General features: G+C 31.7%; 1 long non-coding RNA gene across 3 annotated transcripts in view; it reads left to right on the plus strand.

Moving 5' to 3' along the window:
- The window catches only part of LOC138859019 (uncharacterized), a 209,338-nt gene that overhangs the window by 93,775 nt on the left and 91,659 nt on the right, over positions 1 to 23,904 (plus strand). For all 3 annotated transcript variants that reach the window (XR_011398057.1, XR_011398055.1, XR_011398056.1), the window contains exon 3: positions 17,163 to 17,213. This is a non-coding gene — a long non-coding RNA (uncharacterized lncRNA). The remainder of the gene's footprint in view (positions 1 to 17,162; positions 17,214 to 23,904) is intronic.

Below are 23,904 nucleotides of genomic sequence, written 5' to 3' on the forward strand. Positions count from 1 at the left end.
AGCTGAGTCGATTTAGCCATGTCCGTCTGTCGGTTCGTCTGCCCATACACAGACGGAAATAATTCCTCAGTTATTGAGATATCAACTAGAAATTTTGCACAGGTACTTTTCATTTGTCGAAACCGCCGACAGCTATGGAATATAGCTGCCCTATAAACTGATCGATTAAACTCAAAATCTTGGATGGACAAATTTTCTATTTGAAAAGCTATCATCATGAAGTTTGCTACAGACTATTATCTCAGGTAGTGCGACAATATCCGAACATATTGTGCAGATTGGACTACTATAGCATATAGCTGTCAATTAATCTGACCGATCAAAAACAAGATAAAGATATTTTTATAGCATTTTATGCCATAAAACATGCACCAGTGAAAGGTACTATAGCTTCGGTGCAGCCGAAGTTAATTTTATTTTTGTATAGTACAAATTTACTGTTTTGATATAGCTTTTGCTTCCATTTCTCTTTTCTCTAAGTAGAAAAAAAGTAAAAGTGATTATTGATTGATAACACTATTAATTTGTTTTGTTAATTATATACATAATTCAATAATACATCAATATATCTATTACTTGTTTAAAATTCATTATAATAATTCTCTTAAGAGTTAATTCTCATACGCTTTTCAATTATGATATCATTTTATATTCATTTGCAATACATCGCACAGAAAGTATCATAGTTTTTTCGCATATAGTTTCTTGAAATAGCTTCAAATAATCGAGTTACATTTAGGAATGTATATAAAACTATTCAGAATAGCGATAACGAAGTGATTTATGATTGTCCATTTCTCTATAAGTTGATGAAATTTGAAGAGATTGGGCATATTCGAAACATTGCCACTCCCATGTAACGATGCTGGTTTTACTTTTTGTATTTGACAATCATTTATCCGAAGGGTAAAATAGATTTATGTATATCTTCTACAATACTAGATTTTATATATCTAACAAAATCATAAATAACAGGTGTCTTACTAAAATTAGGATGTTCCTACATGCCGAATATTCTGACCGCCTTTGTTCAGTTAATTTTAAAATGGATAAATGCCAATATTACCAAATGATAATAGATAGGCATGTTGCATGGAACCATCGTTTTCGTTATAACCTATGTGACAGTATTGTATATTTAGACGGCATATTCCAACAACAAAAACATATTTATTATTCAAATAAAAAAAATTGTTTATTTACAAAGCTATTTACTTATGTATTGTATATACAAGCAAATTAGCGACTGCTTTGGTAAAAGTATTTGCGTCATATTAACGCTGAATGTGGGATTTCGCTCCAAGTAATTATGACTTGGAGATGCCTAATTAAGTTAAATTAAATTATTTACATTTTTGAGAATACTATTGAAATAGCCAGCAGAGGAAAATGGGTCGACCTAATTAGATATTCGGTAGCTATATGCCAATGAACAGAGGGAGAAGAAAATATTAACACACTTTTGCACACTATAAATAGAACAAAAGCATTCCACACTGTCATCATATTAACTTTTTTATTTAGGACAGGCTATCTTCATACACCCTGTGATGAATTTAATTTTGTTTAATTTAATTGTTTTTTTAAGGTAAAAGAAATTATTAACACTAAAGTCAGTTGGAAAAGAATGCATTTTAAACTGTTCACTGCTAAAATTAGGGTTAGAAACTTCCAGTCTTACTTGTAAACATATTATTTGTGAATCTGTTCTCAAAAAGTATATGAATGTCTGTAGACTGGATTTAATTATTATTGTGGAAGTATCGAAAGCGTGTAGTGTATGTTTCATATATTTTTACAGCTAATCAGGCAGATATGAATTACTGAATGCATTTAAATCACTAGTGCACTTAAACATATGCGGTAGACAGGTGGGGGTACATTTAAAGTAATTCATATGCATATGTACAACTACTGTTTTATGTAACTATTATTACTCAAATATGTTGTGTTTATATTCCATTTATAAGTGTATGATGAATATAATAATGTACTATAATGACCGCCCCAACCCTCATTTAAATGTATGGACATATTTTTGTCACCTTCAATTTTATTACGCTTAAAAATAATGTAAAACTATTAGAGTATTTAATAATAATTACATATAGTTACTAACTAATAAACCAGTTATTTAATCAAGTACGCTTTTACTTATGCTCCACTGTTTAGTTAACGCTTTACTTTATGGAATTCCTATCAACACGGTGCATGATATGCATATTTTCAAAGCCACAAATACACATGTTTCTACATATTTATACACATTCACATTCCCATGTTTTGTTTTTCTTCTGAGTTGATGTCAGCCATCCATGCTTAAAAATTCTTCCATCATCTGCCTACTAGTTCTTAGCTGCTCGATCTTTGCTCTTTCGTTCGCGCTCACATGACTAGTGTTGTATTTCCATCCCCATCTCAAGAGAAAGACAGCGCTCACAACATTCCGGCCATATAGAATTTTTGTTTGTTATTCTTCGGCGGCCATTGAAATCACTAAAGCCATTTCGAGTTACTCTCCACTGTCATGTTTTGTACTCTCCTTTTGTTTTATATTTTCGGATTTGTTTTTGTTATTGCTATTATTGTGTTATCTTGCACAGCAGTAATTTAGATTCGTAGTCACTATGCTCGTGTGCAGCAAGGCAGTGGGTAGTGAAAAACGGAAATAGTTATGGAAAAGTCAAAGAAGCATTTACGCATTTCATTTTGCTGCTGTATTTTCACTAAGGTTTTTGTAGTATTTTTATGCTATTAAACGCATAGATTTTATATGCGCAGGAGTTTGATTGTAGAGAGCTGCAAGGTGAATAGTTTGATATGGGGTTAATTTAAACTCTAGCTGTTGTTCTTTCATAATAACATCACAGGCCAAAACTACGATACTCACTTCATGAAAACCACCCAAACTTGCCACACGTATCCAACAAAATGTACGAAAATGTGTTCACATGAATGTAGCTACAGTATCATGTTGAAAGAGTAAACGAAAATATGAAGAACCTAAGGATTGAGTGAACGAGAGGGTGCTTTTATTTGTTAATTGAAATCATTTTTTTAAGTTTATTTTCTAGATGCTTCAAGTATTCCATTAACAGAAAATGGTTAAATATTGCTCTAATATCAAAAAAAAACCTTAATTTTGTAAGTATTAAACGGATTAGTCATTTAAAAAGCTTACTTGAAATTGTTAAATTTTAAATATTAAGGCCATAGCTATGAAGGCTATATTATAAATTATAATCATAATCACAAGTTGCTCGATTATTTGAATTCGGTTTTAGTAACTCACTAAATTATTTCAAGTTAATTCAAAGAAATTTCGCTTCTCGTTGCATCACTAACAGGTAAGGAAGTGCTGAAATTGTTCGAATCTGATTACTTGATACTCTTGCAATTCATAAGAACTAAAGGCGTGTGAAATTAATTTGTTTGTTCATCCTGGTCTTTTTATACATACATGTAATACTTTCGATGATCAATTTATCTCGATAAGATTTAGGTGTTATAAATTAGTGTTAGGTCAAAAAAGCAGTTAGTCTTAGTGCGACATGTTGGGACACTACAAATAAGTTGCAAATGTGCATTTAAAGATTGGCTCCTAACCAAACAAGTCTATTGGAAGTCGAGCATCTAAAAATGACTGCCTATATTTTAAACGTTTGCAATTCACATGGATTAAAGGCGGGTAAATATTTAGCTAAATGCTAGCAAAATTGTTAAATGTTAAAAATATTTCTTATTATTTCAAATTCAGTATTCATTGTATTTATAAATGGATTTTAATCAAGTTTGGTATCGCACTAACTTATATTATATTATGTAATTTTTGTTAAAATCGACCTAACTAACATAATTTATATATCACCTGGTTAGTGCTTAGGAAAGTTACATACCAATACCACTTATTTTTACTAACGGGTCACATAATGCTAATCGAAATGTTTTCGCTTAAAGTTATTTAGATATCTTGTACTTTAACAAAAATATGCGATATACAATAATATAAACTAATATAGAGGGTTGAAACTTAAAATATTGGATATATGGGAGATAATTCACCCAGAGAGCCAGAGGCTATGTTATTGGGCATAAGAGAGCTAGACAAAAGCTTGGCAGATTTCATTCATCTTTAATTTCTGCCACAATAGTATTCAATAAATTTTGTACATATTGTTTAATATATAAGATATAAAGTAAACTGGAAAGTCGGAAATTGCTATTTTTGTTATATTGGAGGAGCAAGTCTGTACTGATTGCATTTACTTGTGGCTTTAAACTAGAATATACTCAAAAAATATTTCCAATATATTAAGATAACTTCTGCAATTGTCTCTATATTCGTAATTAGCAAAAATATACTAAAACAAGAAAAAATGTTAACTTTGGTTGCACCGAAGCTATAATACCCTTCACAAATACAAAAGATTTCGTTCAAGAATTTGATTCCGATCGCTCAGTTTGTATGGCAGCTATATGCTATAGTGGTCCATATCGGACGTTCCGACAAATAAACAGCTTCTTAGTGAGAAAAAGACGTGTGCAAAATTTCAGACCGATATCTTTAAAATTGAGCGATTAGTTCGCGTATATACAAACGGACAAACATGGCTAAATCGACTCAGCACGTTACGCTGACCATTTATGTGTATATACACTTTATAGGGTCTCCGACGTTTCTTTTTGGGTGTTACAAACTTCGTTCAGTGTATAATAACAAAAATCAATATATATACTATATATGGCTATTCTGATCCCCTGTACCTAATTTATGTTTTATAGACTTAAGAAATGAGGTCTGTTGACAGTATTTTTTGTATGTTGCAATGGAAAATGGATAGAGAACTTATGTATCAGTTGTTGTCGTTTTAATGGAGGGACAGATGGGCGAACTGACATATAACCGGAATTCACGTCATTCTGAACATTTTGATAATTCTGATAATTTATTAGCTAGCCAAACTTGACTTAAATATCGGTAATCCTTTATTTCCTGGTAGAATCTCGATTAATAATCTAATATATCTTCTAAGTGAAATAAAAGAGTATAACAAGTTATCACCGTACAATTTTATTTCATATTAAATAATTAATCACAATATATGATTGTATATCGTGTCAGTTTTCATTAAGTGTTATCACTCCCAATTTTAATGTAAAAAACAAAAAATACCAACTGATTTCCATTTCACAAATTTTAATCAATCTGCATTGTTAGAAATTACTCGAAATCAGCATATCTCTTTTAGACTTGTGGTAGTCTACAAATTCTACACCTTTGAATTAAATAATTCTTAAATTTTTAAACCCACTTACACATTAAACGACCTAATAATCTTTGCTTATATTCTTCCTTAAAATTTTCAAAGTTAGATTATGTAATAATTACATATGAATACTATATATGAAGTTTAATTTGGATTCTCACCGACTGATATATATATTTTTTGTTGAAATAACCGTGTGGCCATCCTATAAATTCTCTTCATATAGTCATATAATAAATAGTAGGTAATTCTCTCGTCTCTTATAAAGTAAAGGTATAATCAAAATAATTGAAATTCAATTATTGTAAATGATAAAGAAAATCTGTTTTATTTATTTTCAGTGCAATAATAAAATATATAATTGCTTAAAACGTAAATATTTGTAAACAAGTAAGGAAGGGCTAAGTTCGGATGTAACCGAACATTTTATACTCTCGCAAAGTCAAATGGTATACTCGTTTGAGATTTCTTTGTGGATTGACTGCTTTTTTCGGTAGAAGGTCAACTATAGGCACTGGGGTCTATATATTTAGTACTTAGGGGCTTGAACAGTTTTGGTTCGATTTGGACAATTTTTGGCCACAAGGTGGCATACTTTAATCGCATTATTCACGCAAAGTTTTACCCCGATATAATCATTGTTGCTTGATTTGCATAGTGGAAAGTGGAAAGAACCACAAGGAATTTAAAATGGTGTTATATGCATTTTCGCACTATAACATAGAAATATGAAAATAACGTTATGTACCGAATTTTGTTGAAATTGGTTAAGCAGATCTCGAGATATGGATTTTCACCTTAAAGTGGGCTGTGCCACGCCCACTGTCTAATTTTGAACGCGGTTCCTATAAAGTCATCTCATACCATCCCAGAGGTAAAATTTAATGTCTCTGGCGTGTTTAGTGCTTGATTTATCGCGCTTTTAGTAGTTTTTAACAGTACCGTTATATGGGGAGTGGGCGGAGTTGCCACCCGATTTCAACTGTTTTCATAACGTCAATAGAAGTGCTAAAAACATTTGCTTCCAGTGAATTTTGTTATTATAGCATTAGCGGCTTAGGAGATATGCACATTAAACCTATTAGAGGCGGGACAACGCCCAGTTTTAAAAAAAAAATTTAACTGCAGAGGCCCCTCCCTAATGTGATTCTGTGTACCAAATAACAGTCTTGTATCTTATTGCGGAGCTTAGTTATGGCAATTTATTTGTTTTTGATTAATGGCGTTTTGTGGGCGTGGCAGTGGTCCGATTACGCCCATCTACAATACCAACCGTCTCACGATACCAAGAAACATGTCTACCAAGTTTCATAAAGATATCTCAAATTTTACTCAAGTTAGAGCTTGCACGGAGGGACAGACGGCCGGACGGACAGACAGTCACCCGGATTTCAACTCGTCTCTTCATCCTGATCATTTATATATACATAACCCTATATCTAACTAGATTAGTTTTAGGTAATACAAACAACCGTTAGGTGAACAAAACTGTTATACTCTGTAGCAACAGGTTGCGAGAGTATAATAAATGAAATATGATTAATGGGGTTCAAGCCTAGCGGCAAAAATGTGAATTAGATATTTGTTGACGGCTTATTCTTCTATATTTTCATTCCATCATATTTGAGTTTCATGCTTCTTTCAATGAATTTGACGTTCTCTGGTTGTACCAGAGAATGTTAAAGCAGAGAACAGAGAATGTTAATGAATAAAATGAAAACATTCTCTGGTTAAAGAATACTTCTCTGAATCAGAGAATGTTAAAGAATATTCATTGAAATACCATCTGAGATAAATTACAGTGCAGTTTTCCGTCAGATGGCCCACCTTGCAGTACGTCAAATTAGCTACATTTTGAACAGCATTCCGCAGCAGCTTTATCTTGGGTGACGTAGCTTGATTATATTCTCCATAACAACTTCTCTTATATACACAAAAATGAAAAAAAGCATCGCCCAATAGTTGAAAAGAGAATCAGGGCATGAAGAAAGAGATAGTTATACTGCTTCTTTGCTTATCCAACATTTTAGCCGTATGCCGATGTTTACCGCTATCCTGCTTTCGCCAGGAAATCTTTTATAACAAGGAATGGCATTTATGTTTATATGGCTGAATCATATAATACGGTTGGTGAAGTTAACCATACTAATACTCTGTAGTATACTGTGCTCCAGCATGCCCACCAAATTTTGTGCTGTATATCGTCATAGGTATATCGTCAGCGTTGCTGGCTTTTAACTAAACTACTCCGTGTCTGACGTTGAAATTCGTCGCTTAAAAACGGGAAAAAAAATATTTTATTCAAGAATATTTTATAAAAAATTTTCACTTTTAACGCATTATTTAAGAGTTTCTAAGAGCTGCAATATATATATGTATATATGTATGTACCTGTTTTTGTATAAATTCGCTGCTATGACAATACAAAAATATGGTAAAGTATGTAGTTATAATGTTATAGTTTGCAAATACAAGTGTAAAGAACTTTTATATATCTTTTAAATTAATTTATTTTATATAACTTGGTTCTTCATTTTGTCTTTTATTTAGTTAGATGAGACTCTTTTATATAGTGGTCTCATCTGCAAGATATACTTGATTGTAAATATTATCAAAGAAAACAGGTGAAGGTTAAGACAATTTAATGGTAGCAATCACCAATTGTCTGAAGAAGTTGCTTGTACTCGTATGTACCTAAGTTTCATATATATATATACATACATAGCCTATCAGGGCGCCGAGTTGGTTGATAATGCTCAGGCAACACGCTTTGTGCTTCGGAATATAATTTTTCGAAACAAACAGCAAAAGTCTTCGTATGTGAACTCTATATGAGGGACCTTAAGATCTAGGGCTTAAGGAATGACAAATGCTGGCTGTGCCACTTTGATGTTGTTTAACGGATTCAATTGTAATTGTTGTGGGGCAGACTAGTAAAACATATGGCGACATATAAAGGACTCCATGAATAGAGCGCAAATAATAACACTAGCTGGAACACATTTGTAAATAACTGATGTTATATTCCATTGTATTCCGTATTAAAAACCCAAGTTGAAAGACTGTGTTTCGTACCGAAGTTGGAACTAGAACGAGGAGAATGGTAGAGGTAGGCAACATGATCTGGGCTGGGACTCCTTAAGGCGTATGTATGTATATTGGCCACAGAATAGGTACATTGTTTTAATTTCATTATATTTTAGATAAAGTCAAAGAAATCATCAATTGAAGTACCGCCTACGTCTTTTTCTAAAAGTTATAGTGGTAAACTTCTTTTTTCACCTTCATGATTTTATTTATGTTATGGTTTAGTAGTAATAATTGGTACTAATTTTTTCTTAATAATTTAATATCTTACAAATTTATTTGCCAAACTTTATTCTATTCTCATTTCGCAACTTCAGTTTATGATTTCCTCTTCAAGGAGTTGGAAAGTTTATCCTCCTCTATTGACACTACAAGGCAAAGTATACTTTCAAAGTTGGAGTATCGCACTATTTCAGTTTAGTGAAGTTTGACAGTGTAATCATCAAGCTTCTAAAGAAGACAATATATTTCTTAAACAAATGTAGAAAAAAATTACTCGAATGTGTTTTTGACCTTGTTTTAAGATAAGCAAAGAGATAATAGAGATATTGTAGATTGAATCGCTTAGAAACGTATAATGCACGTAAAAGGAACTATTTAATATCAAGCTGTGAAATTTTTGACAAAGCCAATTCTCCTGCGGCTTGCGTCATCGAAACGAGTGAAAATATTTGCATATACATACATATATAAGTAAATATGCAACATATTGTAACATATGTTATGTCTCTAAGCAAATATTTTGTACTACAAGTATGTATTTGCATTTTAACAAGAGAACGCACATTTTTCCCACTTATCATCTCCGCTCTATCCTTTAACCTCTCTCTTGCTCTATCTTTAACCATCAAATCAAAGCATAGTTTTGTCAACTTTCTCAATCCTTGGAAAATATATTTAAGTTATTTGATTACATCCTAGCGGAACGCTCTGACGAATTGGAATAATCATAAAACTTTCCTGCTACAATCATGAAAGGAACCAAAAATTAGAAAAAGTTAAATAAGTAACAAATCAAATAATATAGAAAACACTAAACTAAATCCATATGAAAACATCCCTATTGAAATTTCAATCTCCGTAATAACTAGAAAAGGGGGAGTAAACAAAAATTTAGATGAATACATTAATTATATTAGAATAAATTTCGCGAAAATCTGGGAATAAGGAAATTACATACATATTTTTAAAAAAAAGAAAAAAATTGTTTAATGCAGCCATTTACTAAAATTGTATTATATATTATATTTGAAGATATTACCGAAATCGGTGGGACACAGGTCTAAGAATCTATTCTTGGATCATTTTATTTACTCATAGTATGTAATACTTTTGCTCATGATTTTGAATCATGACCGCCCAACAAGCTAGAAATAACTGAGACAATTGTCTTACTGAAAGTGGAAAGGCAGGAGCCAGTACTATATATAAATAACTAAATAATGACACATTTCCTTTGTTAGATGTCAGAAACTTCTCTATCAACCAAATTTGTTGAGAACAAATCCTTTCGATACTTTATCAAACATTGTCAAAACCGGATAATAACCACGCCCCGTTCCCATAAAGGGTTATGTAGAAAACTACTAAATACGCCATAACTCAGTAAGTTAATATGTAATGCATATTAGAAGCATTGAAATTCGCAATCAAAATGTTGGTTAAGGCCTTCCAAGGAATCGCTGTAAAATTTGGTCAACGGTCTCAAGAACGACTAAACTATTTCCAATGAAATAGTGAATTTCACTATTTCATCTTTCTTATATTCCATATGATTATGCCGCTTTTTAATATAAATCAAATTCATGTTAAAAAATAGTCGAAATCGGACCACAACTTTTCAAGTCCCCAGATGCCGAAGAATTAGATCTCGATGCCTAAAGCTGTAAGCCTCTGACATATATTATTGAAATTCAGAGAATTTATTTTCTGGTAATAATATGTCGTGATACCCAAAAGGAATAAAATCAGATCAATACTACTCCTGGCCTCCGTATGTAAGATATCTTAATGAGAGACAAAAAGCATCTTTTTCTAATAATGAGACGTGGCCGCTAGTCACCATATATATACACACCAAATATACGAATAGCAAACTTCCGGTTGAATTTTTAGCATATATATGTATTTATAATTTCCGGAAATTTGTAAAATTGGTTCACGAATCACACCGACTTGTCATTATATTATATATAATATAAAGAGTGATCCATTTCGAAGTTCCTTTCTTTTTAAAAAAAAAATACAAAAAATTCAAGGTTAATTGAGAATGTTTATTATCATTCGAAGGAACATTCTTTGGCATTTAGTTTTTTAAGATTATCTCTTTCAAATGTTGGCCGCGGCTATGTCTCAGATGGTCCAACCGTTTAGTCCAAGTTTCGATGATGCGTTCAAACATTTTGACTGGTAACTGGCGAATGATACGCGTGATATTTTGATCCAATGCCTTTAGACTTTACATATCCTCACAGGTCTAACGGTGTGATATTACACGATCTTAGTTGCCAATCGACCGGCTAAAACGTGAAATTATCTGCTCACCGAAGTGTTCCCTCAATAAACTCTCTAACGGTGGCCATTGACAGTTACGTTCTCACCGGCATTATTTTTGAAGATATATGGACCGATGATTCCACTGGCTTAAAAACCACACCGAACCGATGTTTTTTCTGGATGAAATGACAGATTTTGAATCTCTTCAGGTTGCTCTTCGTCCCAAATGCGGCAATTTTGCTTGTTTACATACCCATTGAGTCAAAACTGGGCCTAATCGCTGAACAAAATTTGGCGCGAATGGGATTACCCATTATAATAATTTTTGTTATTCCAGTGTTAAATTACACTAAGTAAGTATACCTAAAATGTTGACCAGAAAAGAGCAAGTCGAAATTTGAAACCGGTTTCATTGAGGCTGCAGTTCTGAAATCGACAGAGGTACAGATATCAATAAATCATTTTTCAATTAAACGTTAACATAAATTCGATATATTGAGTATTTAAGTCAAGTTCTTTCAAATATACTATTAAACTCAATACATTTAATAAACATATTTTATATTCTCAAGCAACATGTTTATATTTTCTTCCTTTTTTGCTTTTTGACGTCACCATTATTTCTGGTTTCCGTTTACTCTTGCATTAGCTATGAAGAGCCAGAGACATTTTTTCACTCTTCTACCGGGCCCTTTTGTTACTCTCGGCGGATATTTGGTGCCTTAATAAATTATACTAAACTACAATTTAGTATTTTATAACAGAAATATTTATATTGAAAAATTATGAAAAGAAATAAGATTTGACAAATCTTGCATTCACAATGATTTACAATGATGTGTTCTACACATAGATTTAAAATACTATGTCATATAATTTTCAGGAAAATATGCCCCTCGATTAAGATCATTCACAAACAGTAACAAAAAATTCTAAATCTCACTGGAGGTTCCGTCTTTGTAAAAATTCTGTACTTATTTTCTTTCAAATCTGCAGTATTATCCTCACCGTTATCTTTAATGCTTATGCAGTAACCGCACTTTAAGTAGCTTAGAACAGTGTCGCTATATACATCTATATCGATCTATAGCATAAAAAAAAATTAAAAGATTCCAATAAAATCGGTTTGCTTTATAAGTTATGAAGCACGATAATTAAACTTTTTAGAAAAGGGGTTACTCCCACTTAAAAAAAAAACGCTGCGAGTCAAAGGTTTGGTAGTTTTGTAATCGGATACCTAGTTGCAAGATATAAAAATTTGTATTTTGATAGACAAGCAGCAACATAAAACAAGTAAGGACGTAAGTTTGGGTTTCAATAGAATATTTTATACTCTCATAATATTCGCGCATGCGCGTTTAATAGGCGATAAATATTATAAGATGTTTGCCAAACTTTATATTAAACAAATAAAGAACATTTTATACTCTCTTAATTTACAGGGCTCAAAACTTATTTCAATAACTTCATTGCTGTTTGATTTGATACTGTAAAGTAAAATATTAATAAAAATTGTGATAAGTATATCGGGGTTGTAATGTAATTTAATTTGGTTAAAATTTATCGAGTTGTTCTTGAGGCATGTTTTTGAGATATATTTCTTTATAAACTTTCCAATAATGGGATTTTCTGGGGGCAGTGGCCGTGTTCCGACGCTGCCCTGCATTACCAACCTTTTTCTGGTGCCAAGAAACACCTTTCATCAATATATCTTCATTTTAACTCAAGGTTTGGCTTGCCCGGTGTTTTTGTTTTATTATATCACTCTTATTGGAAAACCCTGTATATGGTACATATATGTACAATTTTTAAATAACTCTATATCTATGTCGATTAGTGTGTTCCACCCAACCATTAGGTGCACAAAATTCCAATACTCAAAAAATGTAACAACAAATTTCAATAATTTTCTACCTCAGTGGTTTTATTCTATCACACCAAACTTATCAAAGTGGCAATTGAACTGAGCTATGCTAAAATTTATTTCGGATGTCTCCTTGAATTACCAAAAACTCCGATATTCATTAAATAGTAACATGTACTCGTATGCAAGTAGACGTGAATGTTTTTAATTTTCATACATATGATATACCTATGCTACAATATACGAAAACTTTCCATTAGAGGATGCTGATAAATGCAGGTGTGGGTCTTTTATTTCATTCACTAAGCGCCCACTCGTACCGTCGTTGCATTTGCTGCAGTTTTCACATTTGCCTACTTTGCCTTTTAGGAATTTTACTGCGGCTTTATTTTATTTGCTGTATTAGGGTGCATTCACACACGTACATTATTGTAGCTCATCACCGGGAAATTACTTCAGGTGTTGGCAAAATTTTATGTTAAAGGAATTATTGATCCGATTCAACCCTTGTTTGACACAAAAACATATTATTACCAAAGATTTTCATTCATTAATTTTATTATATGAATTTCAATTATATATTTTACACATTGACCGATATTTTCGATAAAAGTCAACTATAGGCACTGGGGTTCACATAATCAGTACCTAGGGACTTGAACAGTTTTGGTTCGATTTAGATCATTTTTGGTCCCAAGGTGGCATTAAACGCATTATTCACGCAAAGTTGTATCCCGATATAATCATTGTTGTTTGGTTTGCATAGTGAAAAGTGAAAGAATCAGATGGAATTTAAGGTTTGAGGTGTTGTATGGGAAATAGGCGTGGTTGTAATCCCATCTCGCCCATTTTCGCACTATAACATAGAATCTTATGTACTAAATTTGGTTGAAATTGGTTTACCAGATCCCAAGGTAGAGGCTTTCAACTAAAATTGGCCGGTGCCACGCCCACTGTTTAATTTTGAACGCGGTTCCTATGAAGTCATCTCATACCATCCCAGAGGTAAAACTTAATGTCTCTGGCGTGTTAAGTGCTTGATTTATCGTGCGTTTAGTAGTTTTTAACAGTACCGTTATATAGGGAGTCGGCGTGGTTGTCACCCGATTTCACCACTGTGGGTAGAGGTGCTAAATATATTTGTACACAGTGAATTTTGTTATTATAGCTTTGGCGGTTTAGGAGACATGCACATTAAACCTATTAGGGGCGGGACCACGCCCACTTTTTAAAAAATATTTGACCGCAAATGCCTCTCTCTTATGTAATCCTGTATACCAAATAACAGCCTTATATCTTATTGCGAAGCTTAGTTATGGCAATTTACTCCTTATTGATTAAAGGCGTTTTGTGAGCGTGGCAGTCGTCCGATCTTACCGTAACAAGAAACATGTGTACCAAGGTTCATAAAGATATCATAATTTTTATTCAAGTTACAGCTTGCACGGACGGACGGACAGATAGACAGTCGTCCGGATTTCAACTCTTCTCTTCTTGCTGATCATTTATATATATTTAACCCTATATCTAACTGTATTAGTTTTAATTAATACAAACAACCGATAGGTGAACAACACTATTATACTCTGTAGCAACATGTTGCGGGAGTACAAAAAGAATCATGTTCCCGAACATATTGTAAATATTCTTTGGAAACTGAGCGCAATTGCAACCATGGAAAATGTTTCAAACAGAAAAGGGTGCTCACCCGTGCACGAGCGACACGGTCCCTTCATCTTTTCTCGTAGTCCCCTTGACCCAAAAAAATTAAAAATAAGTGACAAAAGAGTCCACGTCTGAACCGATGAACTGATGTTAAATTCCGTGAGGGTACTGGGATTAAGAAGTTGCCAAATTGCGTTTATATCACATACTTCATAACTTACTAAATTTTTGCTCAATCAATTGGATTGACAAAGCCATATACATATGAAGATATCAAATAAATATGTGGAATTAAAATAACATCCTATAACATGTTAAAGTTTCCCTTTAAATTGGAACTATATAACCTTTACATTTTCTCAAAATGTTAAAATTTTATATACAAGTTATTTGAAATATAACATTATAGAAAAAGGAGGTAATGACAAACTGAGTGATTTTCAGTTTTTTTAGGTTTATTTGTTAGATACAATTTTTTTTTCGTCTGCTTGACAGTCAATGCTTTGATATCTTAGTTTGCTGCTTATAAGTAAATTTAATATGTACGATTCAATATCAATTTAAAAAAACTACTTTCATAAAAATAATAATTTGCTACTTCCTTACATTTCATACAGAATATGTACATACATATATTTTTAGATAGCTCGTTCATTTACATACTCATCATCCATGTTTTAAGAGCGTTAATTTTATGTTGAAAACCTAACCCTAGAATTAATCTGCAATAATTTAGAGTTTTTATATTTCTATAGTTTCAGAATTAATTTCTCACGATTATATAACAAACATTTATAAGTATATAATAATGTATTTACACAAGTTATCACTATTGTTCTGTTTAATCATCCTTGAAAGTCCCCTAGTTTCTTGCATATGTTTAAATGAAATGCTTTTTTTTGCTTGAAAGAAAACGAACGGCGAGCGGTACACAAACGATTAAAACAGAATCAAACAAGTTTTTGCGTTGTGATACTAATGACAGACAGTTGTAGTTTTGGAATGAAGAATAAGGTTTACTTCACTCGTTTAAAACACGTGTGAAAGCCATGAAAATTTGGAGTAAAATTCGTACAGTTTAAAATTCTAAACATGTTTAAAATATGTTTCTACGGAAAAATGTATTCCCTGAGCATTTATATATATTTATAAAACTGAATGGTGCATTATTGAATAAACTGAAGTTTTTTGCTCTTAACTAAACCGTCTAAGGTTAGTCTCTGTCGAATATGTCACTATCACAAATTACTTAAACGTATACATTTCCATAGCCTCTACAGCTTAATAACAGAAAGTACGCCCATATCTAAATTTTACCTTAAGTATGCGTAGATTTAAAACTAATGATCGTTTGGGAAATAAATGAAACGTTGTATGTTTTGATTATAGGTAAAATGCTATAACTTTCTTTCATATAGAATATTAAATAGTATTAAAATTAATTAAATATTTTTGCTTCTTTCCACTATTTTTCTAAGAATATCCGAAAAATATTTACCTTAATTTGCCATCTCCGCCCCACTGTTTAAATATGATACTTTGCGAAGAGTATGTGTCTTCATTCTGTTTATTAAATAAATTAAACAATTTATTTTTGAATGTTAATTATGAAATGGATTGGCGAACGCCAGCTTTATGGCCTTTGTGCAACCTACCCTCATCAGTATTAACCTACGTATTTCTGGTAACAGCAACTACTGCGAGAGAAGATTTACATAAAAGTCAGCTTGACAAACATTAATTCATGAACAAATGTAATTATGATAAACAAAAATACTTAGTAAAAAGCAGCTTCCCCATTTCAGATAGGCAATGCCGCTGTTGCTTTTCAGTCGCATACAAGTATACAGCATTACCGTTAAGTGGTGACTCCACTAGAACTAGGCTGATCAGTATCGTCTGGATTGACAATGAACTCTTTGCGGAGTCAACTATAGCGACTATATTTTAATAAATTTATTTATGCGACTTACATACTAATAAGCTGCGTATTTCATTTGCATTCCTTTCTCAAAGTTACAAAAAAAAAAGAATGAAATATGAACACTGTAGTCACTAAAAAATTATACAATTATGCTCTCTTTTGTTTCCACTCCATCCAAAGGGCTCCATATGAATATGCCTTTTTTTGGGTACCGACATACGAGCTATCATACCAGGTACCTAATGCATATATGAGATGGCGACAATCAATTGATTTATAAACGGCTCCTATCTCGCAGATACTGTTCGCTACAACACACACTATTGCTATACATTTCAGAGTAGTCGTGACATCTATAACTTACTTGCTTGTAGATACCGGTTCAATGAATAACATTAAAATATAAATTTACATCGACCGGTTGTGGCGGATACACTTTGTACAAGGCGATCACGTATTATTTGTCATGTATTTAAATTCTTTTCTAAAACGAAAAAAGCAAAAAATAATGTGGGTACATAGATATGTTGTAGATGTAAAGAATACATTTATGGCTTTCTTGCTATGGGATACAATTAAAATTAATTCTTACCGTGCGAGTCATAATTGAAACAAGTCAATGCAGTAAGCACATAATCGAGTATTACATAGGTATGTGTGGACTTTGGATTGATTATGCTCATAATATTTATTTTATTTGCATATTCGTATGTATGGTATATAATTATGTTTCGAACATTATTAAACTCAAACTTTTTATTTCTATCCCTTTGTTTTCGTAATTGCTCTTCTGACGAATGTGACTAAATACTTTTTTCATCATTCATAATAACCGAGTTTTCCCTTCATATATTTACAGCAAGAGTCCATCCTTTCATATTAAAGGCTAAGTTATTGTTCAGTTTTTCAAGTAAGTATCCTACAAGAACAACAAAAATACAATAAGCGAAAATGAGCTCAAAATAAATAACATTTTGGCCTTGAGTATACACTTTTGCTATTGAAAGGGTTGTCCAAGGACAAGAAGGAGAGTATTAAAAAAACCAAAAGATACCTAGTCCATATAGCGTTTTGAAGGTTATGGGTAGGCCTGTCAATTGTTATGGAATTTAACAGACAATCACGCATATTCTCAAGGAGCAATTTAGTTCATACTCGCTAGTAAACCGATATCGGATAAATAATTCATAAAGTAATAGTCTTACACTAAGAAAAATAAAATATTTCCAAATATATATTAAAGGTATAGCATAATAAATCCAAACTACCTTAAAAAATTAAATTTTGAAGTTTATGGATTGCTCATTTGATTGCTTAGAATTACAACTTTAGAGCTTACATTCATACCTGCGTAAATTTACAATAAACCATATAGATAAAAGAAAATGTATAACTATGAATAATTTTATAAACATATATTATTTATAAAGGCTTAGTTATATAGTAAGTAATCATTTCTAAATAATAATTATATAATTTTGAAATTAATTTGTTTTAAAAATACATAATTTGTTTCCATATTCGAGTAAGCCAATTCATTTTATTGAATGCAAATACAACAAGAAATAAGTGCTAAGAGCTAAGGGCTGCAACCGAATTGTTTGTACTCTTGCAATTTTTGCAGTTGAAAGGTGTATACTATTTATTTTTATGTGTTGGCAATACTTTTAGTCACATTATTAATTTAAGCTATAGACCATATACTCACATAGTTATATTAATAATTTTTGCGTCATGTTGGAATCGGAAGTTAATTTAATTTTTTTGAGACAACAAAAGTCATTCATATTTAGTACTAAACCTCTTAATAGTTATGAAAACATATCCATTAAATTTCATTAAAATATCGAGCATATTGACTATTATAAACTGTATAAAGTCAACCGGAATTTTAAAAATTGTCGTAATAGCTATGTTTAGGGTTTAGGGAAGTACTCTACAATAAACTGTATCTATGCAATAACAGCTAAAATTACTAACAGAAAAACGTGCTCCTCGAATTTCATTACTATATATCACAGCTTGGCCGATTTTTCCATCAAAAGTCAATATAATACATATGTTCAAAGTTTTAGTCCGATATCTTAAAAAAAAATTATATTATATGCTTAATTTTACTTTCGCTGACATTGGTCAAATCGTTGCTGATATACAATATGAACATTCGACTAAAAGCGGGCGATGTGACCCCTATTGTCCAATTTTAACGAAGGCATTAAAGCGTCGCAGTAGTTAAATTTGCCCAAAAAATATGTGTACCAAGTTATCCAAATACATATATTTAAATGTTGTTCAAGTTATCGCTTGCATGGATCGATGAAAAAACAGGTTGAACTCATCTAGTCATACTGATCAGTTAGATATAAAGAACTTTATATCTGTCTCAATTAGTTTTTGGTGTTATAAACTACCGTTATGTAAACACAATACTATTATATTCTATGAAACATATTGCGAGACCCATACAAATACAAAGTACATTTTATTTCAGCTATTTCAAACCGGCGAGCAGTGAGGGTATATTAAAAAGTCATAAGTGCATGTTAATGGAAGAGGCCAACATAGGCTGCGCTCACCGGCAGTAACAGCTGATCACTTTCATCACTGTTTAGCATTTTTTCAAACCACAATTTACTTAACTACAACGGCCAGGCTCCGTTGTACTAAGATGTTTACTGTTTGTTGTAATCCATTTGGCATTGAAACATTGTTGTTGGGTTTGACATTATTGTTGTTGGCATTTCAACAGTTATATGGTTAGTGTTAAAGCGTGTCACATATCTTTAACGTTGCAGACTTTTCTGTCTATAAAAAGTGAGAGCCATTAAGAATTTTTTACTGCTTTCCAAGGTCGAACAGTGAATTTTATGTTTACTTTTATGATCATTTCTATAAGCGTTGGTTGTATTCACACTTACTATACCCTTGTATATGTTTAATTTTTCTCTGTGGTGTCTACAGTTTATTTAATTTAAGCACTGTATCTTATATTTTGTTAGATGCAAGAAAAATATGAGATTCATTCGTAAATGTCTAGCGAATTTAGGTCATATTACTTATTAGTATAAATGACAGTGAAAAATTAAAATTATTTATTAAAATAAAAGGATTTTCTTTTAAAAATAAATTTTAAGAAGTAAAGAAGGGCTAAGTTCGGATGTAACCGAACATTTTATACTCTCGCAAAGTCAAATGGTATACTCGTTTTAGGGGCAGTTTTGGTTCAATTTATACTATGTTCGCACCAACACAAAATTTGTGTTTTCATAGACAAAAGAGTTTTCATGCGAAAACTTGTGTTTTCATCCATACAAAATCTGTCAAACGAAAACACAGTTTTCGCTGAAAACCCCTTTAAAACTTACATTCCACTCATTATAATCGGTGCCTGCTCTATTTTAATCGATATTATTAGAAGACATATTTTGCCAGCCCTAAATGTCAGTTGACAATTTACATTCCATAATTGGCCTAAACGTACCCTACAAGAAACTGCTGATGGGTTCACCAATACACTCACATTTGATATGTCAGTACTGTTAATTTACATTTGCATTTTTAAATTCAGAACTATCCACTGGTTTGATTGGAGAAAGACGTACGCAAAGCTATTGAGAGGAGGAGATGGCATCAAGTGAAGATTTAATTTTATATTTTCATTATTTATTATATTTTTTGTTGCATTCCTTTTTATATTTAAGTATATTATTATAACTAATTTTCATTAAAAGTTTGAAATTTATTAAAGAAATAAAAATTATAGCGTTTCAGTCATAACTGACAATTTTCAGCTATGACGGATTTATGGTCAGCAATGACTCAGAAAAAACAAAACAAACAAACAAAAAGAAAACAAGGCGCTGAAAATAGTTTTTCAGCTATGACTGTCATATTACCCATCAGATGACCGTCACTGTTCTTGTAGGGTACATAACAAATGTAAACAAATAGATGTGTGAACTGTCAATGAAAACTCATCGAAAACACACAATGTCGGTCAGAAAAACTTTGGTTCCACAATCCACAAATTGTGTTTTCAAGAGGATTTCAATTCGGTGCGAACATAGTATTAGATAATTTTTGGTCACAAGGTGGCGTACTTTAAACGTACTATTCACGCAAAGTTTTACGCCGATATAATCATTGTTGCTTAGTTTGCATACTGGAAATTGGAAAAATCAGATGGAATTTAAAATGATGTTATATGGGAAATAGGCGTGGTGGTAATCCGATTTCGCCCATTTTCGTATTATAACATAGAAATATGAGAGGGATATTATATATTATATTATAAAAGTGGGCGGTGCCACGCCCACTATCTAATTTTGAACATGGTTCCTATAAAATCATCTTATACCATCCCAGAGATAAAATTTAATGTCTCTGGCTTGTTTAGTGCTTGATTTATCGCGCTTTTAGTAGTTTTGAACAGTACCGTTATATGAGGAGTAAGCGGGGTTGTCACCCGATTTCACCCACACCGTCGATAGAGATGCTAAAAACATTTGTTCCCAATGAATTTTGTAATTATAGCTTCAGTGGTATAGGAGATATGCATACTAAACTTATTAGGGGGCGGGACCACACCCACTTTAAAAAAAACTCTAAACTGCAGATGCCCCTCCCTAATGTGATCCTGTATACCAAATAAGAGATTTCTATCTTGTTGTGGGGTCACCCGGATTTCAACTCGTCTCTTCATCCTGATCATTTATATATGTACTTCTATAACCCTATATCTAATTCGATTAGTTTTAAGTGATACAAACAACCGTTAGGTGTAGCAACAAGTTGCGAGAGTATAATAAAAAATTAAACTACAATAATGCCTTAGAACATGATTTTGAACAACCTCAAAAACAGCATTATATTTAAAGTAGTTCAATGACTTTTAATTTGCATTATTTTCACAGTCTTTACGTTAAGATATGTTGCAACGAAGGTGGTACTGTTACGAAATGATACAATGTAAAGATTAGTAAAATGTAAATTAGAACTTTCGAAACTTATTTGTGAGAACTTGTAGAGATAATGATAAATATTGCATCATCTCTTAATATGTTATTGAAGGTAATAAAGATGAAACAATTTTAATTAATTATTCACTCATATTGTTTGTAAAAGTGAAACACTATCATTACTTAAGCACTTAGTTTACGTGAATTTCAACTAACGTAAAGTTTCTTCGCTAAAAGCAGTTACTCTTAACCAAAAAATATTTCCGATAGGAGACGTTGGAATCGAAATACTGCTCAAAACCAGCTTTAAATAAATTTACTCATAATATTAAATATAAAGATTTGATTCCTTTTGGAATACTTCACTGAAAAGTAAACAATCGATAACAATATTGTATGAAAGGGAATTTTCTTGTTGTGATTGTTTACATGAGTTAATTTTCGCTTTGGTGCTTGAGTATCTATAAGAAATAAAACGTCGCATCATTTTATATTTGTAAAATCACATGAATGCATATTCCCTTTCCGTATGTTGTTTTGTAACAACGAATTTAGTATATTAGGACAAATCATATATTTGAAATTCAGAGCATAAAGCTGCATTAGCGAAATATACAAACAACTTATTTAACATGGTGCAAACGTTAAGGAAGCTTTCTAATGTCTCACGCATTCCATATTCTGATAAAAATGTATCCAATGCGTTTATACGTTTGTAAATTTATCACAAAAAAATTGAAAAAATCACTTTGATGCTACTTGTAAATTCATGAAACATGGTAAACGAAAGAACAGAATGTGAAAGCGAACATATCCACACCACCGGAATACGCCAGTAACTCTACCTCAAACCATATCATCTGACTGACTTCAAGCTAGCCGTCTATTAGTATATACTAGTGTTATGTTTGCAAGTTGAACTTGAAGCAAAGATACGTGAAGCAATCACTCGAAATTTCACTCACCGTCAAATACTATCAACCCCACTTCTATTCCAACAATCATCACGCAAGGGCCAATGACCAATTGTTGTTTAGAGTAGTGAGTATATTTTGCAATATTCTTTAAATTACATTTGGGAATATTGTTTTTAGAATAATGTAATCTACACATTCAGCAGATTGGCATGCAATGCTTTTCCAAAGTCTAGGATTATTTATTAAATTACGGTTAAGGGAAAGTAGAGAACACAACGAAAGTTGTAAATATAGGTATTATTAAAGAACGAAATATTTTGATACCTTTCGAAAATGTACGTAATGTGTAATGTAAGCAGAACTAGTAATTCATTTCATTAAAAATGCCATATTAAATTACTGAAATAAAATTTTAAAAGGAGTTGTGCATATATGTATGTATATATACTGTATGCTTTTGAATACTAACTTAATGTAAAATTTAACTTATATACCTATAATATTACCATTACTGATTACATTGTAGTATATATAATTATTATCTGAATGTAATTAACCTATACAACATTTTGCGATTATTGTTAAGCGAATTTGTTTACCATGGATTAGTTAAAGATACAATGAAAATTATTTTAAAATAAACTATAAACTTAAAATCTTCTATACAATGTGACCACAAAGCTTCAAATGTTTTCACAGCCAACGTGAAATAAAAAAGTTCTTGTTCTGGACTACTTAAAAATATAACTTAAAAACCATAATTTAAATATTATTTTATTCTTTCATAATTTTATTTTATTTATTGAAAAAAGTTTTTAAGATATCACACTGAAAACATTTGGGAAAAATCAATAACGTCGCAGAACTAAAATTTAAATAATCTCAGACATTTTAGGATTGTTAAAAGCAATAAATATTATATACATATGTATGTAAAGTCTTTAATTTATATTTGTATGTGTAAATAATGTTTTTCGTTCATTAGTGGCTAATACTATGCAAACGTTACAAAATGCATGAACTTGCACTTATCGTTAAAGAGCACTCCCATGAACATATATTAAAAATATTTTAAATGAAAAAGTTTATACGAAATTCGGAAAGTTCGTGATTTCCATATATTTGATTTCAAACTGAAAAATCATCCCTAGAGCATGCATTTAACCGAACCTCATTTCATTATATAACTCAGTGCCTTACACATCCACTTATACTCACACCACTCATCAACATTTGGCTGTAGAACATGTGCAACCTTATATTAAGCCAACTTGGGGTAGTTGTACTCTTCCGACGGTGATGTGACTGATATGCAAATGTTAGTTCAACGTATACGGGATTTCGCCCATTCAGTTCCACTACACTTCATTCAACACACGTACATAAGCCAATGCTTTGGAGAATTAAAAATGTTCGACTCAACTGAGTGCACTCCACATCATCTTCCCTTCTTTACACATCTCCAACATATCCGTTGTGCATCATAATAATGACGTGCTTCGTAAATTTTTGGCAAAAGATCAAAATTGTACGTTTAAAGTTAAAAGCCTGGATTCGTTCACGTAACGTTTATACCTTGGTTTATCTAAACTGCAACCCTTATAGGACGTGTGAGGAAAACAAGAAGAGGGTGAACATCATGCAAGTATAATTGCACTGTTTACCAAATATATTTATATATGTAAATAATGTACAAAATTCAGTAGACAAAATAAAAATAAAAACT

The sequence above is a fragment of the Bactrocera oleae genome, chromosome 2 (assembly GCF_042242935.1).
Source record: "Bactrocera oleae isolate idBacOlea1 chromosome 2, idBacOlea1, whole genome shotgun sequence".
NCBI lineage: Eukaryota > Metazoa > Arthropoda > Insecta > Diptera > Tephritidae > Bactrocera > Bactrocera oleae.